This window comes from Mauremys mutica, chromosome 4, assembly GCF_020497125.1.
Source record: "Mauremys mutica isolate MM-2020 ecotype Southern chromosome 4, ASM2049712v1, whole genome shotgun sequence".
NCBI lineage: Eukaryota > Metazoa > Chordata > Testudines > Geoemydidae > Mauremys > Mauremys mutica.
The window spans coordinates 98,433,509-98,452,759 of record NC_059075.1 but is presented as its reverse complement, the minus strand read 5'-3'; the positions used below and the strand labels follow the sequence as shown (position 1 = coordinate 98,452,759).

Sequence of the window (19,251 nt, the reverse complement as noted above, 5' to 3'; positions counted from 1 at the left end):
TAACTCTCTGGGTACTCATTGGAGTAAGAATGACAGGATTGTCCTGGAGTCTCCAGGAATTAAAGATTAATCTTTAATTAAATATTATGTCATGATGATACCTCCAGGAATATGTCCAACCAAAATTGGCAACTGTAAACATCACTCAGATATGTCCTTCTCTCAGACAAAGCGGGCACCAGGACTAATTGTTGTCAATGGGCATCCAAGTGTCATATGTGGAACAGGTCTTAAACCAGGTCTTTGCCAATAGGTGTAAAAAAAAAAAAAAAAAACCAAAAAAACCCCCCAAGCAGCCCAAAAAGCCAAATACACTACACTATTATATACAAGTAAATGAGACAGCATGCAGAGCAAGCAGACATTGCAGGTGTTCTAGCTCACGACAAAGACTAAGAAGGAACTGAAGAATGGTTGGGTCTCACCTCACACTATATGCCCTCAGTGGAGGGGGGGAGGAGGGCATCCAGAGCCAAAACACAGCCCTAAACATTGCTAGCCAAACAAATCCAGTCTCTCACACGTGGCACGTGTGTGGCAAGAGTGCAATCTGTCTGGACAGTCATTCAAAGAAAAAGGAAACTCACCGATTGTAGCTCTCTAGAATGTTGACAAAGTTAACCGAACAAAGTGTACTGAAAGGAGGTGAAAAGGAAAAGCATGGGGTTAGAACCTTGTGAAAATGAGGAACTATCTTCACTCTTCAATGTGTGGAGAAATAATTCCAGTACAAATTGAAAACAAAAAATGGAATTACACACAGATTGTTTGCTCCCAAATAAACTATGTTGGGAAAACTTTCACAAGGCAGTTACATAAGAGAATATGGAGTTTGGACATTTATAGAACAGTCCATTGCATCTTTGGATGTTTTAATGAAATATGAAAAAAAACCCAAACCCAGAAATAAGGCCTTTTACATGTGTTTAAAGGGGGTTGGACCAGCATTACTTGGTCCAGATGAGAGCTAGATTAATTTTCCAAATCAGAAAAACAGGAATTGAGCCAAGTCAGCGACTCTATACATATAAGTAAGGCATTTGAAACAAATGAGATTTGTGTAGATTAGAGCATAAATCAAAGTTGAGAATAGAAACTAAAATGACACCAACATTTAGCCAGTGTTCTATTCATTGAAAAATCCAACATGAGAAGAAATAGTTATGATAAAAAAGAAAAGAAATTCTGGGAAATTCAGTTACTTAAATTGAGGAGGCCAAACAACATCTATTTCTCAAACATGGGTTTCTGGAAATTCTAAAGTGACAAATCTGGAAATCTTTCAGTACCTGTGTCCAATAAACAGTGTTCTGCATTTATTAATTTCACTCTCTAGTATAAGTAGTATTATTGTTGGATATGTTACAAAAAAAGTGCATAAATGACATGGTCAAATAGATTGTTCCCCAAATTTGACCTACTTTTAAATATTATAATGTTTGGCAAATATCTGCTAGTTTCCACAGTATTTAGAGAAACCCCAAATCCAACCACTCCTTAAAGTTAAAAACAAACACCCCCCCCCGAACATTTGAGAGACAATACCAACAAAGTTTGAGCAGCAGTAACAAGATTCTACAGAAGTCTAACAAAGTGAAAACATTTCACTTAAAAACACCCCAACACAATAGAAACAGTTTCTTTAAGATGATTAACAACCAAGCCAAACAAAGCAGAATTCTGAATTCATGAAAATTAGGAAGTGAAACCTGATCAAAGAGGCAAAGCTGGCCAGTCTATTTTCCCAAACAACCAAAACACCACTAGATTAAAAAAATCATTTCATTGTTAATTGCCTGAGCTTGGAGTTGTCAGTAACAAAGGCAAGGTAGCACATTAAAAAAAATAATCTAAGCTAAGTGTCTTCCTAAAGTTTAAGAAATTAACAGTTTAAAAAAATAAAATAATGGAAAAGTATTTGAGTGTACTAGATACTTTGGGATTATTTTGTTATTCTCCGTTTCAGTGGATACAATTACTACATGTTGACTCTCTTGTATTGAAAAATCTCAGCTGAAATAACCAGCTCCCACACAAACATGTTTTTAAATGGCCTATCTGGTATGTTTTCACATACACAAGGAGCTAAACATATTTTCAGCCTAGAAAAAAAAGTTCATATTAAGAAAAATACAAAGAAAGGACAAATATAAAGTCTTTTTGAGAGACAGAGCGAAGAGCAAGTCACTGTGTCTATGGCAGCTGCATTTTTAGCATTTAAAGTTGAAATATATAAGCAGGACACCATCTTCATTCAGATGCAGTTGTGCACAATGCTCTCTCATATTTTGGTTTTATTGTATGGGAGATTAGAAGGTCCACACCCAAGCCCTCCATGAAATATTTTGATGTAATGTCAAGTCTGAAAGTTATGGAATCAGCCATACATTGTGTGTATCAGAAAAATAAAAGGGCTACAGTATGTGTTTGCACATCAGTTAAATGGAGGACCTTACTGAGAAATGATGAGCAAATAGATTACGTGATTGTACCTCAAAATTGGAACACAAACACCGAAGGGACACACGAGCCCAAATAATGAGCTAGTGATGAAGGATTTTTCTCCCAGAGGGACCTTTCTACCTGCAAGAATTAGTCATGTCAATAGCACGGAGATCCACAGACACCTTCTTCCAATCAAGCCAGGGAACTGGCAGCTCCTGGGACAACAGGATTTCAGACTCCAAAGATCATCAGTCATAGAAACAGGGACCTTGCCCAAGCTGTGAGAACTATGCAATATAGTTTGTTATCTGAGGTCTCAGTTATCTTCATCTGTATTTAAGAAAAGGTATAGACATTGCATGTACATCTTAAGAAGGCATCTGTCATCATACAGGCATTCCTACTGAGAACTGTGTGTGACAATGGACAGCTACAGGCGCATATGTAAGGTGTGGCAAATCCTTCTTATTTACAAGCAAGTACTGTTGTGGTTTCAAATTCTTGGAATCTTAACTTGGGATACAGATGTTGTTGGTAACGGTAACTGTGTAAACATACTGAGAGAAAAATTGACATGATAAAAGGTGAAGGATATTTGACTATTTTGGATGCTCTGCTGTTTATGCCTCTTGATTTATAAGGTCTTTTCTTTAAATTGCATTATGGAGTATGCACTGTTTGCAAAACTCTAGTTAAGGGTGAGTCAGCAGTTCCAAATTTACTTCCTTTTCAGGGGTTAAATAAGCACATATTTTAAAATATTTTCCAAGCTGAATCTTGGCAGAGGCATCCTCAGGGTTAGAGCGAATTCTTTATAGAAGTCTGATGATGTGTTGTTTTCCTGTGTCCCTATAAGTCTGGGGGTTTTATGTTTCTGGTGTTTTTTTTTTAACTCTATAAAGTTGACTCATGGTGCTTTTGGGTTTAAGTCTTTGGAGTGAAGTGCAAAACAGCTGGTTTATTTCTTCTAGAAGATCTAATTATTATAATTGTGCACTGAATTTCCACCTCACCCCCCATCTTGTTTCCAGGACTCAGAAAAGTATATGGATTTATTCTCTCTTTGGGAAGCAGATGGAGCTCTCATAGATGCTAGATGAAAGGGACAAGAAACCCTGGCCTATGGGCAGATCTAGATAAGCTGTGAGTGATCATTGGTCTTTAGTGCATATCAATAGAATTTTTTTGTGAAAATCTGGAGGAAGCATTGTCTGCAGGCTCAAAGATTTAAAGGTTGCCAGAATACCAATTCACATGACAGACAATTTCCCATAGCCCTAGTTGTGCCACAGCTGCTTTGCACTGGCCCTCAAGCACAAAGCACCCTTTAAGACCAGTCTAACCAACCCCACAGGATCACTCATGCTACAGTAATACTTCAGTGGCATAGAAGTTTTATGCCATCCTCCCTCCCTGTTGCCAGCAGAAGAGGTATAGCCAGGATAATCGGTCATGTTTGAGACTCTCTACACTCTGCTGATCCTGACTATGTCAGGCTCCCCATCTGGGAATGCTGACAGCCTATATAACAGAAACATTTTAGGCAATCTAAAGGCTGCTGTATGTCTAAGAAGTTTGAAAGTTCTTCCAATGTTTATAAAACACGTGTTTCTTTTATGTAAGAGAATTTGTAATTTTATGCGAAAACGTGACTTCACATGCAAAAATCTTTCCGATGGGTAAAACCACAAATCCACTGGGGATGGTGTATGTCAACCTCAATAAAGCCTGGATTAAAAGCAGGAGGTGTAATCAGTCACTCAAGGAGGCGGTTTTATCATCTCCACTGAACAAACTATGGATGTTCAAAAGGAAAAACTGTAAGTTAAATACATACATCAGACACACAGAATACTGAAGCCAAGCACAGAGGAACATTTTTGCGTTGTCCTCATCACCACAACTTTATTTTGATGACACATTTATGAAGACAGACTAGATTTTAGTGGGACTGTAGGACTGACCAAAATAAATGCAAAACAGTTCCAGACCAGAGCTGGAAGCCAGACTACAAGAATCTCTCTGTCCTTTTGGGCTGAGTTTAAGTTAGATATTGGCAAATTTGACTTGGGAAGTGTTATTTGCTGTTTTATTCCCATACTAGACATGCCATTGGCAAACCACATTGTCAAAGTCTGAATCAGGACATATCATATTGTACAGACTATATCAAAACTTATGTAAGCACTAGCTAGCTTACTACAATATTTTGAATACTTATTTTCTGATGTAAAAGACGGTTACTCACCTTTGTAACTGTTGTTCTTCGAGATGTGTTGCTCATATCCATTCCAATTAGGTGTGCGCGCACCATGTGCACGTTCGTCGGAAGATTTTTACCCTAGCAACACTCGGTGGGTCGGCTGGGTCGCCCCTTGGAGTGGTGCCAGCTATATACCCCTGCCGACCCAACGGCCCCTCAGTTCCTTCTTGCCGGCTACTCCGACAGAGGGGAAGGAGGGCGGGTTTGGAATGGATATGAGCAACACATCTCGAAGAACAACAGTTACAAAGGTGAGTAACTGTCTTTTCTTCTTCAAGTGCTTGCTCATATCGATTCCAATTAGGTGACTCCCAAGCCTTACCTAGGCCGTGGGGTCGGAGTGAGATGTCGCAGAATGTAAAACTGCTGAGCCAAATGCTGCATCATCTCTGGACTGTTGTACCAATGTGTAATGTGACACAAAGGTGTGAATCGATGACCAAGCAGCTGCCCGACATATCTCCTGGATGGGAACATGGGCCAGGAAGGTGGCAGATGAAGCTTGAGCCCGAGTAGAATGGGCGGTGAGGTGGCTAGTCAGAGCGTGAGCCAAATCATAGCAGGCACGGATGCAAGACGTCACCCAAGATGAAATTCGCTGGGAGGAGACCGGCAGGCCCTTCATCCAGTCTGCCACCGCTACAAAGAGCTGAGGCGACTTTCGAAAGGGCTTTGTTCTTTCGATATAAAAGGCGAGAGCCCTGTGGACATCTAGGGAGTGCAGCTGTTGTTCCCGATGCGACGAGTGCGGCTTCGGGAAGAAGACCGGAAGGAAGATGTCTTGATTGACATGAAAGGCGGACACCACCTTAGGGAGGAAGGCGGGGTGTGGTCGCAGCTGTACCTTGTCGTTATGAAACACCGTATACGGGGGGTCCACTGTCAGGGCCCGAAGCTGGGACACTCGCCTTGCCGAAGTAATGGCGACGAGGAAGGCTGTCTTTCAGAAGAGGTACAGCAGCGAGCAGGTGGCTAGCGGTTCGAAAAGAGCACCCATAAGCTTGGCTAGAACCAGATTGAGGTCCCAGGTAGGGGTAGGGCGTCTAACCTGCGGGTACAAACGTTCCAAGCCCTTGAGGAACCTTGAAACCATGGGCTGAGAGAAGACTGATCGCCCGTTCTCCCCTGGGTGGAAGGTGGAGATGGCTGCCAGATGTACTTTTATGGAAGAGACTGCCAGGCCGTGTTCTTTCAGGGACCAGAGGTAGTCCAGGACAGTAGGAACTGGTACCTGCGTGGGGACAGCGTTACGTTGAGCACACCAGCAGGAGAAATGCTTCCACTTGGCCAGATGTGTCAACCTAGTGGAAGGCTTCCTACTGCCCAAGAGTACCTGTTGGACCAAGGCAGAGCAACGTAACTCGGACCGGCTTAACCACGCAGCAACCATGCTGTGAGGTGAAGAGACTGTAGGTCTGGATGGTGAAGTCTGCCGAAGTCCTGAGTTATGAGATCAGGCCAGAGTGGTAGGGGAATTAGGTCTGCCACTGAGAGGTCGAACAACATGGTGTACCAGTGCTGCCTCGGCCACGCTGGAGCGCTCATGATCAGGTGGGCCCTGTCCCTGCGGAGCTTGAGGAGGACCCTGTCGACCAGCGGGAACGGTGGAAAGGCGTACAGTAGACGGTTCCTCCACGATATCAGGAATGCGTCTGAGAGTGAGCCCAGGGAACGCCCCTGGAAGGAGCAGAACACTTGGCATTTTCTGTTATCGCGGGAGGCGAAGAGGTCTATGTGGGGAAAACCCCACTTCTGGAAAACAGAATGGATAACGTCCGGACGAAACGACCACTCGTGAGACAGGAAGGATCTGCTGAGGTGATCCACCAGAGTGTTCTGAACTCCTGGGAGAAAGCACGCTACCAGATTGATTGAGTGGGCTATGCAAAAGTCCCAGAGCTGGATGGATTCCTGACAAAGGAGGGAGGAGTGTGCTCCGCCCTGCTTGTTTATGTAAAACATGGCCGTTGTGTTGTCCGTGAACACTGAAACACAACGGCCTTGGATAAGCTCTCAAAACACCTGGCACGCTAGACGAATCGCCCTCAGCTCCCGCACATTGATGTGTAACGTTAGTTCTTGAGGTGACCAGAGGCTTTGAGTGCGGCGGCCCTCGAGGTGGGCACCCCGACCCAGAGATGACGCGTCCATGGTTAGGGCCATCGAAGGTTGCGGTGGGTGGAATGGCATCCCTGCACAGACTACAGTGGGGGTTAGCCACCAGGTTAGGGAGCCTAGAACATTCGAGGGAACAGTGAGTATCGAGTCCAGGCTCTCCCGGCCCGGCCGGTATACTGAGGCAAGCCAGGTTTGGAATGAACGGAGGCGTAGCCTGGCGTGTTTGGTCACGAAGGTGCAGGTGGCCATGTGACCTACTAGGCTGAGACAAGTGCGAGCCGACGTTGTCGGGAAGGTTTGGAGGCCTTGAATAATTGTAGCCATCACTTGAAAACGAGGCTGTGGCAGGCAGGCTCTGGCCAGATTGGAGTCCAGAATCGCCCCGATGAAGTCTATTCTCTGCGTGGGTATCAGAGTAGACTTCTCTATGTTGATCATCAGGCCCAGGCTCCTAAATAGGTCTTTGACGATGTACAGGTGATGTCTCACTTGTGACTCAGAGGTCCCTCGAATGAGCCAATCGTTGAGATATGGGTAGACGTGCACCCGATGACGCCTGAGGGAGGCGGCAACTACGGCCATGCATTTTGTGAATACTTGCGGAGCCGTAGAAAGGCCAAATGGAAGGACCGTGAACTGAAAATGTTGATGGTTGACCACAAAACGGAGGTACCGTCTGTGTGGTGGGTAAATTGCAATGTGGAAATACGCATCCTTCATATCAAGGGCGGCATTCTAGTCTCCGGGATCCAAAGACGGGATAATGGTCCCCAGGGATACCATGCGGAACTTCAACTTTATCATGAATTTGTTGAGTCCTTGCAGGTCTAGGATCGGTCATAGACATCCCTGTGCCTTGGGGATTAGGAAGTAGCGGGAATAAAACCCCTTGCCCATTAGGTCTTTTGGTACCTCCTCTATGGCTCCAATGGTTAGGAGCGACTGGACCTCTTGTAAGAGGAATTGCTCGTGAGAGGGGTCCCTGAAGAGGGACAAGAAGGGAGGGTGGGAAGGTGGGGTTGAAACAAACTGAAGGTGGTATCCCAACTCCACCGTGCGCAGGACCCAACGATCCGAAGTTAGCTGGGACCATGCAGGGAGGAAATGGGAGAGGCGGTTGTAAAAGGGAAGGGAAGGATCCGGGAAAACAACTGGTGGGCCGTCCTCGGGTGTCCCATCAAAAGTTCTGTTTGGGCCCCGCCGGTGGTTTAGGGGGGGCCTGATTTTGACCCCCCTGTAGGCCAGACTGCCTCCGTCGATTCCCTCAGCCACGCCTTCTGCTGAAGTCCTGTCGTGGCCTAGGCGGGGGGTAAGTACGGTGAGGCTGGGGTCAGAAGGTCCTGCATTGGGTCACTGGTGTGTGCATCCCCAGCGAGCTCATTATTACGCGATTGTCCTTCAGACTTTGTAATCTGGGATCAGTCTTGTCTGAGAAGAGCCCCTGGCCTTCAAAGGGCAAGTCCTGAATGGTTTGTTGTAATTCAGGAGGAAGGCCTGATACCTGAAACCAGGAGATACGCCTCATCGTCACTCCAGACGCCAGAGTCCTGGCAGCAGAGTCCGCTGTGTCCAGAGAGGCTTGGAGGGAGGTTCTCGCCACCTTCTTACCCTCCTCAAGCAGGGCCGCAAATTCTTGTAGGGACTTCTGGGGAAGAAGCTCCATAAACTTCCCCAAGGACGTCCACGTGTTATAGTTATACCTACTTAGGAGGGCTTTCTGGTTTGCCACCCTAAGTTGAAGGCCCCCAGCCGAATATATTTTGCGGCCTAAGAGGTCCATGCGCCTAGTCTCCTGTGGGATTGTTTTGCATGAGAGTGTGAGAAATTGACATGCAAGTTTTTAGGATGAGGCTAGTTCTTATCTGCTGGTAGGCAGTAAACAGGATAATAAATTAGAAGGTGGTACAGAATGGCAATTATCCAATGAAGTTACAGCTGTGCTTGTGTGTACCTTATTAACCAATTAGCAACTGCTTGATTGCTTGACCTTAATTGTATATAAGAGCATGCTGGAGAGAAATAAAAGACTTTGCTTCCAATCATATTGACTGCTGAGCTTTGTTCATGTACGCCTGCGATGCAACAGTCTCCTTCGACTTGGGAGCAGGAGCTTGCTGGCCATGACACTCCCTCTAGTTCACTGATTGAACTACTAGGGAGCAAGGAGGTGGGTGTATGTAGAGATACTCATACCCCTTGGAGGGAACCATGTATTTTCTCTCTATTCCCCTGGCTGTGGGGGGGATCGAGGCTGGGGATTGCCAAATAGTGTCCGCATTTGCCTGTATAGTGCGGATAAACGGCAGAGCCACTCTAGTAGGTGTGTCTGCAGATAGGATGTCCACTACTGGGTCCTCTATTTCAGGGACCTCCTCCACCTGCAGATTCATATTCTGCACCACTCGTCTCAAGAGGTCTTGATGGGCCCTTAGATCAATTGGGGGAGGGCCGGAGGAGGATGTTCCTGCCACAGCCTCGTCTGGTGAGGAGGAAGAGGAGAGGCCAGGGACAAGAGGGTCCTGTGGGGGCTCCTGTTCTTGAGGAGCGGCGTCAGACTCAGGTGGGACCTGGGTGTCTGCAGGTGGTACCGAAGCCTCATCCGTACCCATGGGGGGGGCGGCTTACAGTTGCCTCTGGTGCCCAGTGGGGCAGACCGTGGTGCAACTGAGGGAGCACCTTGGGCTTGGTGGTATGCCCACGGTGTCCAGAAAGACCACTGATGGGGTCCTTGCTCATGGCCCTGGCTCTCAGGGAATACATGGCTGGGGACATCGGAGTCACGATCCTGTGGATAGGAAACGCTACCAGCCTGTGATGACACCAAGGTGTGTCTTGATGGCCAAGGCGGTGCTGATAGACCCTGAAAGGGAGCCACGTCTCGGGTTGGTCTTTCCCAGGACGGCACCGGGGAGCGGTACCGGGAACTGTAACGGTACCGTGAGCGAGACCGGGACCTGCGACCGTAGCGGTGCCGGGAGGTCGACCGGGATCTCGAGTCCCTTTGCCTGAAGCGGCTGCTAGATGCGCGGTGCCGTGGACGGTGCCGGGAGTCGGATCGGTACCGGGAGTATCTGCCAGGCGAATGGGAGGCCGAGCAGTGCCGCGAGTGCAACCGGTACTGCGATGGAGAGCGGTGCCAGGACTGCGAGCGGCACCGGGAGCGGGATCGGTGTGATTGAGAGCGTCAGTGAGACCGAGATCTTGAACGACATCTCTCTGCGGGTCCGACGGAGGGCGGCCTCACCAAGGCAGGTTTCCCAATGGATTGGATGACCCGCACCGTTGGTGCCGGGGGTTGATGCCATGCAGTCTCCGTCATGGCTATCAGCTCTCTTGCTGTGGAGAAGGTCTCTGGTGTAGATGGGAGAGCAAGCTCAACCACAGCGTGAGCCGGGGAGCTTTCAGGCACTGGACTCAACGGCCCTTGCAGGACCGGAACCAACTGTGCCTCATTCTGCGGTGCCGCACTCGGCGGTGCCGCGGCAGATGATGGTGCCAGGCGATCCGTCTTCGACGGGCGCTCCTTTTGCGGTGCGGATGGTGCCGAAGCAGGGAGAGGTGCTGAGCAGACGTCGGTGCCGGTGAGGGCCGGTGCCGTGGCTCCTTCGCGGTACCGGAGCGGTCCGGAGCCGAAGGAGTGCGCCTCACCGATACAGGCTCTTGAGTGCTCGGTACCGACGTTGCAGGGCTAAGTGCCGCCTCCATGAGGAGCTGTTTCAGTCAAAAGTCCCGCTCCTTTTTTGTCCTCGGTTTAAATGACTTACAGATGCGGCACTTGTCAGGAAGGTGGGATTCCCCTAAGCACTTGAGGCAGGAGTCGTGGGGATCCCCTATTGGCATCGGCTTTTGGCACACCGAGCACAGTTTGAATCCCGGTGACCTGGGCATGAGCCCAGCACCGGGGTGGAGGAAAGGGGCTAATCCCTGATCCCCGCTCAACTATATACACTAACTATATATATACACAACAACTAACACTAACTATAACTGTAAAAACTCGAACTATAAACACAATTAACAGGAAAGAACGACGAGTAAGCTAGGGAAGTGGAGATCAGCAAAGCCGCGCTCCACAGTTCCAACGACCGTCACGGGCGGTAAGAAAGAACTGAGGGGCCATTGGTTCAGCAGGGGTATATATCCGGCGCCATAATGGCGCCACTCCAGGGGGTGACCCAGCCGACCCACCGAGTGTTGCCAGGGTAAAAATCTTCCGACGAACATGCACGCAGCGCGCGCACACCTAATTGGAATCGATATGAGCAAGCACTCGAAGAAGAAATTTGTGTTTTATGGCACAGAAGCTTTGACTAGAATTAGGATTGAACCAGAACCCCAGAGCTGAACTCCTCTGCATGGGATCCAAACTGCACAATTGGCCCTTATCTCTAGAACAGGTTGAACCAAAAGCACAGAGCTGAACCCTTTCCCCATACCAAACGTGAAGAATTCAGACCCGGACCCATATTCTGTGCCTTGGGCCAATCTCTTGTTTTAACTAGTACACAGATGTTCATCTTATTAGAAAACATACCACCGTTGTGATACCAATACTGGAATAGTGCACCCAGTTCTGGTATCCACACTTAAAAATGGTATTGAAAAATTGGCGAGGATGCAGAAGACAGCCACCAAATTGACATGAGGGCTGGAAAATTGCCTTTCAGTGAGAGAACTCAATCTGTTTAGCTTATAAAAAAAATTCAGAGGTGATTACAGTGTATAATTTATCTTAACTGGCAGAAAAATACCAGGTACCAAGGGACTCTAATCTAGTGGACAAAGGCATAACAAGAATTAATGGAAGGAAGCTGAAGCCAGTCAAATTCAAAATAGAAACAACACAGTTTTTTTTAAACTGAGAGAGATATTAACCATTGGAACAAACCACCAAGGTAAGTGATGGAGTTTCCATCTCTTGATTTTTTTCAAAGCAGGACTCCATGACTTTCTGAAAGACGTGCGTTAGTCAAACATACACTACCGGGCTTAATACAGAGCTAACTGGGTGACATTCTAAGGCCTGTAACATACAGAAGGTCAGACTATTCACCCACGAAAGCTTATGCTCCAATACGTCTGTTAGTCTATAAGGTGCCACAGGACTCTTTGCTGTAATGTCTCCCTTGCAATAAAACAGCCCTTAGCCTGACTGCCTGAGTCAGCTGGCACAGGCCAGCCATGGGTTTTTAATTGCAGTGTAGACATACCCTAGGAGTTTCTGAGTAAGGCTCAGTCCTGCAAAGCTTTACTCATGTGAATTATGTCTGCTTAATTGAGTAAAGGCTTCACAATGACATCTTTGATTTGTGAAGTTTCTAAAGAAAGTTCAGAATCCTTTTGGAGGCAAAGCATTATATGCATAACTATTATTACATTCAGAGGGGTAGCCGTGTTAGTCTGGATCTGTAAAAGCAGCAAAGAATCCTGTGGCACCTTATAGACTAACAGACGTTTTGCAGCATGAGCTTTTGCGGGTGAATACCCACTTCTTCGGATGCAAGACCCGCGAAAGCTCATGCTGCAAAACGTCTGTTAGTCTATAAGGTGCCACAGGATTCCTTGCTGCTATTATTACATTCGACTATCATAATATGTGGTAGGGGAGTACAACAGTTTTCTATTGTGTTGTGGCATTAGGAAAGCAAAATATTAAGTGGATAATCTTGCAAGTAATTCCTATATATTACATTCATAATTTGCTCATATTTGTATGAAGTCACAGTAAAAATTCATAGGGTATAACAGATGGGCAGCGGTAAGAAATTAATTTGGAGCTAGCTTTCCTCCTAGGTATCAGATTAATATCACTTGATTTCTAATTGATAGTTATGCATATGCAGGTAGCAAAAGCCTTAATGGGGGATGATTTCCAAAGGCACAAATGGGGATTAGGTGCCCAGATGCCTTTGAAAATCTAACTACCAATCACATTCCTGTAAAAGCTATGTATTCTGCTTATCACATACACTCACACAGTGGCGGCTCCAGGCACCAGCGCTCCAAGTGCATGCCTGGGGCGGCAAGCCACGGGGGGCGCACTGCCAGTCGCTGTGAGGGCGGCAGTCAGGCTGCCTTCAGCGGCTTGCCTGCGGGAGGTCCACCGGTCCCGCGGATTCAGCGACAATTCGGCGGCGGGTACGCCGAAGCTGCAGGACCGGTGGACCTCCCGCAGGCAAGCTGCCAAAGGCAGCCTGACTGCCGTGTTTGGGGCGGCAAAAAAGCTAGAGCCGCCCCTGCACCCACAGCAGAATATTTCTTATTGACCTACCAATCAAGTCCCTTTTCAGATGGCTTTCAGCTCAAACATGGATCATCAACAAGCAGAAAAAAAAAGTCAGCTAAAAACTATGTTCCCCTCTTCCTTCCCTCAAAAGACAGGGTAAGTTATAAGCTTCCAAAATTTTCTAGTTTTCTTTCTCTATGTTCCTCTTAAAACAGCTTATCTGTTGGGGCTGGTCTTCCAAAACTAAGTGTCCTACTGCCAAAGATAGTAAAACTAAAGAGGCTGGAGGAATAGTTCCAAGGTATATTGCTAAAAGGAACGCAACCACAATATGCCACTGGGCATTAGTTTTGAATGACCAGTTCTTATAACTAGACTTAACAAGTAATATTTCAGCAATCTTCAGAAAGAATTGGGGTGAAATCCCCACCCCACTAAAGTTTAGGGGAATTTTACCATGGACTTCAGCGATGTCAGGATTTTACCCAAGGTATGCAACAATTAAAGTTCATTAAGGAGAGTAATTAATAGAGGAAACCTTTGTTCCCGCGAGAATTACATATTTCCTTGTCCCATTGGTAATTTGGCAAGTTGTTACTCAGCTTCCTGCATCTCTTTCCTGGGTTTGCTACCAACAACAGAAAGCTTCAAGGAATGACATGCAAAAGAGGGCTGAGCAGCTCCTAACATTTTCAGCATCGACACCATCATGCGGAAATTAGTGATAAACCAACTCTAAAGCCTAATATATGAAGTATGTTGGTCATGTGCATGTAGTCACCAAGACACAGTCTAAATGGCTGCATAAGAGGGACCTATATTATTTGGGAGTTAAAGATCTGCTTCCTCACTTCATGGCAATACTTTTATATGCAGCTGTTATTTGGGGCTCAGCCACATTTGAAACTCTTTTGCTACATCTAATAAGATATATTTACAATAGTGCACACTCTCCCCCTCCACCCTGAGATTTCCACAGTGTTACATGCTCCTGCTGCATTAAGGAGTAGTGGACTGAGCTCTGTGTTCTACCTCTACGCAGGACACAGCCCCGTCTTCTTGTTCTGCTGCTGCCATATAAAGAAACAGCTACAAACTGTACTTGGGAGTTACAACACCAGAATTACGAACTGACCAGTCAACTGCACACCTCATTTGGAACCAGAAGTATGCAATCAGGCAGCAGTAGAGATAAAAAAGACAGTAAATACAGTACAGTTGTGATAAATGTAAACTACTAAAAAATAAAGGGAAAGCAGCATTTTTCTTCTGCATAGTTAAGTTTCAAAGCTGTATTAAGTCAATGTCCAGTTGTAAACTTTTGAAAGAGCCACCATAATGTTTTGTGCAGAGTTATGAACAGCCTCCATTCCTGAAGTGTTGTTAACTCTAAGGTTCTAGTGCAGCTAGCGAGCGAATGGTGGCATTGTGACTTGAGTGGCAAGTCAACCAGCCTTTCCAATTCAACTACATTAGAAATGAGTAAACCCCCAAAGTCTCCACATGTAAGTACTTTCCCCTGATGAATTCTGGGGAAGTTTGGATCTATAGCTCCACTTTGTGGTTGGACCCACCTCCTAATTTGCATACCACAGTCCTATTTAGTGACATGAAGTAGGACCTTTTTTCGAGGTCACAAAACACCAATTCACTTAATTATTAAAAAAACAAAAAACAAGACAGCAAGACCTTATTGTGCATCACCAGTTTTGCAATAAATCTCTGGCCATCAAAAGAAGTGCAGAACTGATAGTACCTTTCTTCTGCAACACATACAAGAGACAGACAGACTTTGGGAAATAATACAGATAAAAATGCACCAAATCATATTATGGTTTTATTGCATGAGTAATTTGAGTGGACAGTAAGGTACAAATATATAAATCCTTCAAATATGAAGACATCACCTTATGAATGTATTTAATATGTTACCCACTCTCAGATGATAGAAGTTAGAGATGAACAAAACCTACTAGAACATAGAGACCTTACCCTGTGTGAGAGCCATGGCCCTTTAATCACTCATGCAGACTGAGATTTTTCCAAGTAAACACTCTTAAATAAAAAATCTTTTCTGCAAAAAGACAAGAGGCAGTTGATTCTTTGGTTTACTAGCCATTTGAAAAGCTGAGTTCTTTTTTGGGGGGTTACTTATGAGGAAAGGCTGAGGGAACTGGGCTTATTTAGTCTGCAGAAGAGAAGAGTGAGGGGGGATTTGATAGCAGCCTTCAACTACCTGAAGGGAGGTACCAAAGAGGATGGAGCTAGGCTGTTCTCGATGGTGGCAGTGACAAAACAAGAAGCAATGGTCTCAAGTTGCAGCGGGGGAGGTCTAGGTTGGATATTAGAAAACACTATTTCACTAGGAGGGTGGTGAAGCACTGGAATGGGTTCCCAGGGAGATGGTGGAATCTCCATCCTTAGAGGTTTTTAAGCTCCAGCTTGACAAAGCCCTGACTGGGACGAATTAGTTGGGGTTGGTCCTGCTTTGAGTAGGGGTTGGATTAGATGACCTCCTGAGGTCTCTTCCAACCCTAATCTTCTATGATTCTACGATTTTAATGGAACAGAAAAGGAATGGGGGGGGCATAGAGAAAAAAATCTATAGTACCTGTGAGCAGCCCTTTCCCCTTAGTGTCTCACACAACAATTAGGATTCAGATGCTGGGACTTGGTCATCACTATGAAGATGAAATGCAAAAGAGCCCTTCACTTTTGTTTCAAAGCTGGATATTTAAGGGCCAGTTCCAGAGTACTCTCAACACCAACCTAACTCTCTAACAAACATTGTTTCCGTGTTACTTGAGATATGCAGCTGCACAGCTGATATCTGACCAGCCCCTTTAATAAGAAGCAGGGTCTACAGATATAGTCATGAGATCTTCCTGAAACAGTTGTTAGCTTGTCTATGGAAAAAAGGGAAACACAACATAGTATAGATAAAATGCTAGCTTAATTTCATGCATTCTTTACTGGACTGCATAAAGGAGACCAAAGACAACATAACTCCTGATCTCTCCAATTGCTTTCCCAAGAAGAGCCTGCTCCAAAACTTCTATTTTGAGTGAAGACTCTGACTTATTTTACACAATACATTGTCCATCTCTTTCCTTCACCTTGTTGAGCAGAATAAACAGCAAATTAAAAAGAGAAAGCCATCAAGTGAGCCCTTAGCTTCCAGCCAGTAGGGCTCAATCTTGCAAGCATTTTAGTGTCTCCTGATTGGTGCTCAGTACACTCAACTCCCATTGAACTCGATTGCTCATTTACCATAGTTACAGAAAAGAGAGGCAAGTTGAAAACAGACATAGCAAATCCTTCAGTGACTGTTTCCAAATACACAATCGGCTGGCAGAGCCAGAGTAGAAAGCAACTACACTTTACAAAAGAATGTTACAGCAATGCACCATTTTTTGTTCCACCGCTGTTGCAGGCTGTTAGTGTGTTGAACGATGGTCACAGAACGACATTTTCTAATAAGAGTCTCCAGGTGACTGTAATTCTGGGAATCGTGTCACAGCGTCAGACCTTCAAGTACTGCCCTCTGCTGGGGTTCCTTCCATATGATATTTGGTAATGGACATGCCCAAAAGTCAGTCAGAGAATGGACAAACATACACAAAAATTCACACACACGAAATGGCAGTCTCTACCCGCTTCTCAGGAAAGACACACCAACAAGTTCTCACATCACTAAAGTTTCATCACTTTTACAAAATGTATTTCATAGCACCAATGTAATCATAGACAATTCGTGTAGCAGCACCACTTACCCAGACTGCCTTCAGACCAGCTGCTGCCTCAGTTTCCCCTCACATTGGTTAGATATTCCAGCCTTCGTGCACAGTTTGGTTGCTGCAGGGACTTAGCCCTCTGGTTATCAGAAGAGAAAAGCCCACCTCTTCTAGGGTATCAAAGTTCAAATGGACTCCAAATCCACAAGAGTTTTCTGCCCCCACCTGAGAGGTGGAGCCCTTCCTTCCTGAGAGGCTGTCTTCTTTTTCAAAAGAGTCTTCCACCCCTCCCCTGGGCCGTGCTCAGTCTCTCCCACTCCTTTAGCGTGTGCTGACTCATAGGGTTGCTCTTTCTGGACTCAGTCTCCGTCCAGCTTCCCCCCCCCCCCTCCAAAGCTAACACAGGGAATGTCTGTCAGAGCCTTTCCATTTTCCCCTCCCTGGCCCTATTTGGAGTCAACATTCCATTTCACTGAGCTCTTGCTGGCCTTTATAACAGCCAGGGGCTCTTCATCCGGCCCTACCGCTCAAATGGAATGCTGCTAATCAGTCACAGGTGGGGCTAGGTGCTGTGACCCCATGTGCCAGGTCCCAATGCCACTCCCTGAAATGTGGCCTGGCTGCCCCTCTCTCATAACAGAGGGGTGGCTGGGCTAAATCTGAATGGTGCTGTGATCCCACGTGCCAGGTCGCAACACCTGGAGTGGGGAGTCTGGCCCAGTCTTGAACGACAGGAGCTGCAGTTTCCAGGGAAGTGCTGGGCAAACATGCCCTCCAGTCCCCCCATGTTCTCCTCTGCACCAGGCCGGGATTAGGGTTGTGGTGCCAGAATGGAGGGTGCTGCTGCAGGCGGTGAGCAGGGCAAGGAGATGGCAGTGTAATCTACAGCAGGGGTTCTCAACCTTTTTCTCTCTGAGGCCCCCACAATGTGCTATAAAAACTCCATGGCCCACTTGTGCCACAACTGATTTTCTGCATATAAAACTCAGGGCCAGCATTAGGGGATATCAAGCAGGGCAATTGCCCAGGGCCCCATACCACAGGGCCCTCAGTGAAGTTAAGTTGCTCAGGCTTCAGCCTCGAGTGGCAGGGCTCAGGGACCTGGGCTCCAGCCCCATGCGGTGGAGCTTCGACTTTCTGCCATGGGCCCCAGTGAGTAGGGTGACCAGACAGCAACTAGGACAGGGGGTGGGGAGTAATAGGTGCCTATATAAGAAAAAGTCCCCAAAACCAGGATTGTCCCTTTAAAAACAGGACATCTGGTTACCCTATCAGTGATTCTGATGCTGGCCCTGCTTGGCGGACCCCCGAAACCTGATAGCATCCCCCCAGGGGGCCCCAGATCCCTGGTTAGGAACCGCTACAGCACCTATTGACTAGGGAGGCACCACCAATGACTCATTGTTCCCCTGGTTGCAAAACCTTACTCCACCACTGGCTGGGCCTCATTTTAGCTTCTTCCTTCTAGATGCAGCAGTCCCTGCTTTGGTTGCTTCTGTTCATAGGGCTGGAGTCTCTAACAGGTTCCTCTGTGCAGTTTTCCTCCAAGGCCACAAGGTGAGGGGACAAAGGAAGGCAGCACCTGGGTCTTAGTGCCCCCAGAGTTTGTGGGTAAAGTCTCCCCTGTACAGCTCTGGATCCAGGAGGAGCTGGAGGGAGGGGTAGCCCCAGCTGAGCATTGTTATACACACACACACACCAGTCCCTGCTTTGGATGCATCTGTTTCTACTGGCTGGATTCCCTGGCTGACTCCTTTCTGCAATGCACAAATACTGTGCTTCATCAGATTCAGAACAAACACAGATAGGTTTGATGTACTAGGACCTTAGAAGGTAGGATCTTGGATTCTAAAATGGGAGTAGTGCTGTAAAGTAGATATGATTCATTAAATGACTGCAGTTCCCTCCCCCATAGTCTATGATTAACCTGTATATGTATAACAATATGCGAGCTAAATAACTGTAAATTGAAAGTAACATAATTAGTCCTTCAAAAAGAAAGATTACCCAGCAGTGTTTCATACTAAATTCTGACACTAGTTTATTTTCTAGAATTTATAACTTCAAACACCCAATACAGTGTCTCTGTCTGGCTGAATCATACTGCAAATGCTCATGTGGGAGTGCAACAAGTGCAAAATCCAAACAGAACTCATGTGGCTGCTGACTTTGTTTGAACAGAGAAGGGGAGAAAGAACAAATGGTTCAGCAAAGCTTGATATCTGTCAACGTCAAGCTAAACTCTGAATTTCCAAAAAGCCCTGTTATGTGAAACTCCGGAGCATTCCCGGCTCCGATCTAATTGCCACTGAAAGGTTCCCATTGACTACACAGAGCTGAGGGTGCTCATGGAAACTCTGAGAATCAGGTCAGAGGTATCTAAAAGTTGGGTCTCTCAAACCAGAGGCTAAATTCTATTCCTGACTCTGCTTCAAAAGTAAATCACCTGGGGGTAAAATCCTGAC

At 46.3% G+C, this 19,251-nt stretch overlaps 1 long non-coding RNA gene across 1 annotated transcript in view; it reads right to left on the bottom strand.

Moving 5' to 3' along the window:
* LOC123368938 overlaps positions 1–16,937 on the bottom strand; it is a 102,160-nt gene extending 85,223 nt beyond the window's left edge. The window contains exon 1 of the long non-coding RNA XR_006578936.1: positions 16,826–16,937. This is a non-coding gene — a long non-coding RNA (uncharacterized LOC123368938). The remainder of the gene's footprint in view (positions 1–16,825) is intronic.
* Positions 16,938–19,251: the final 2,314 nt, after the last annotated feature.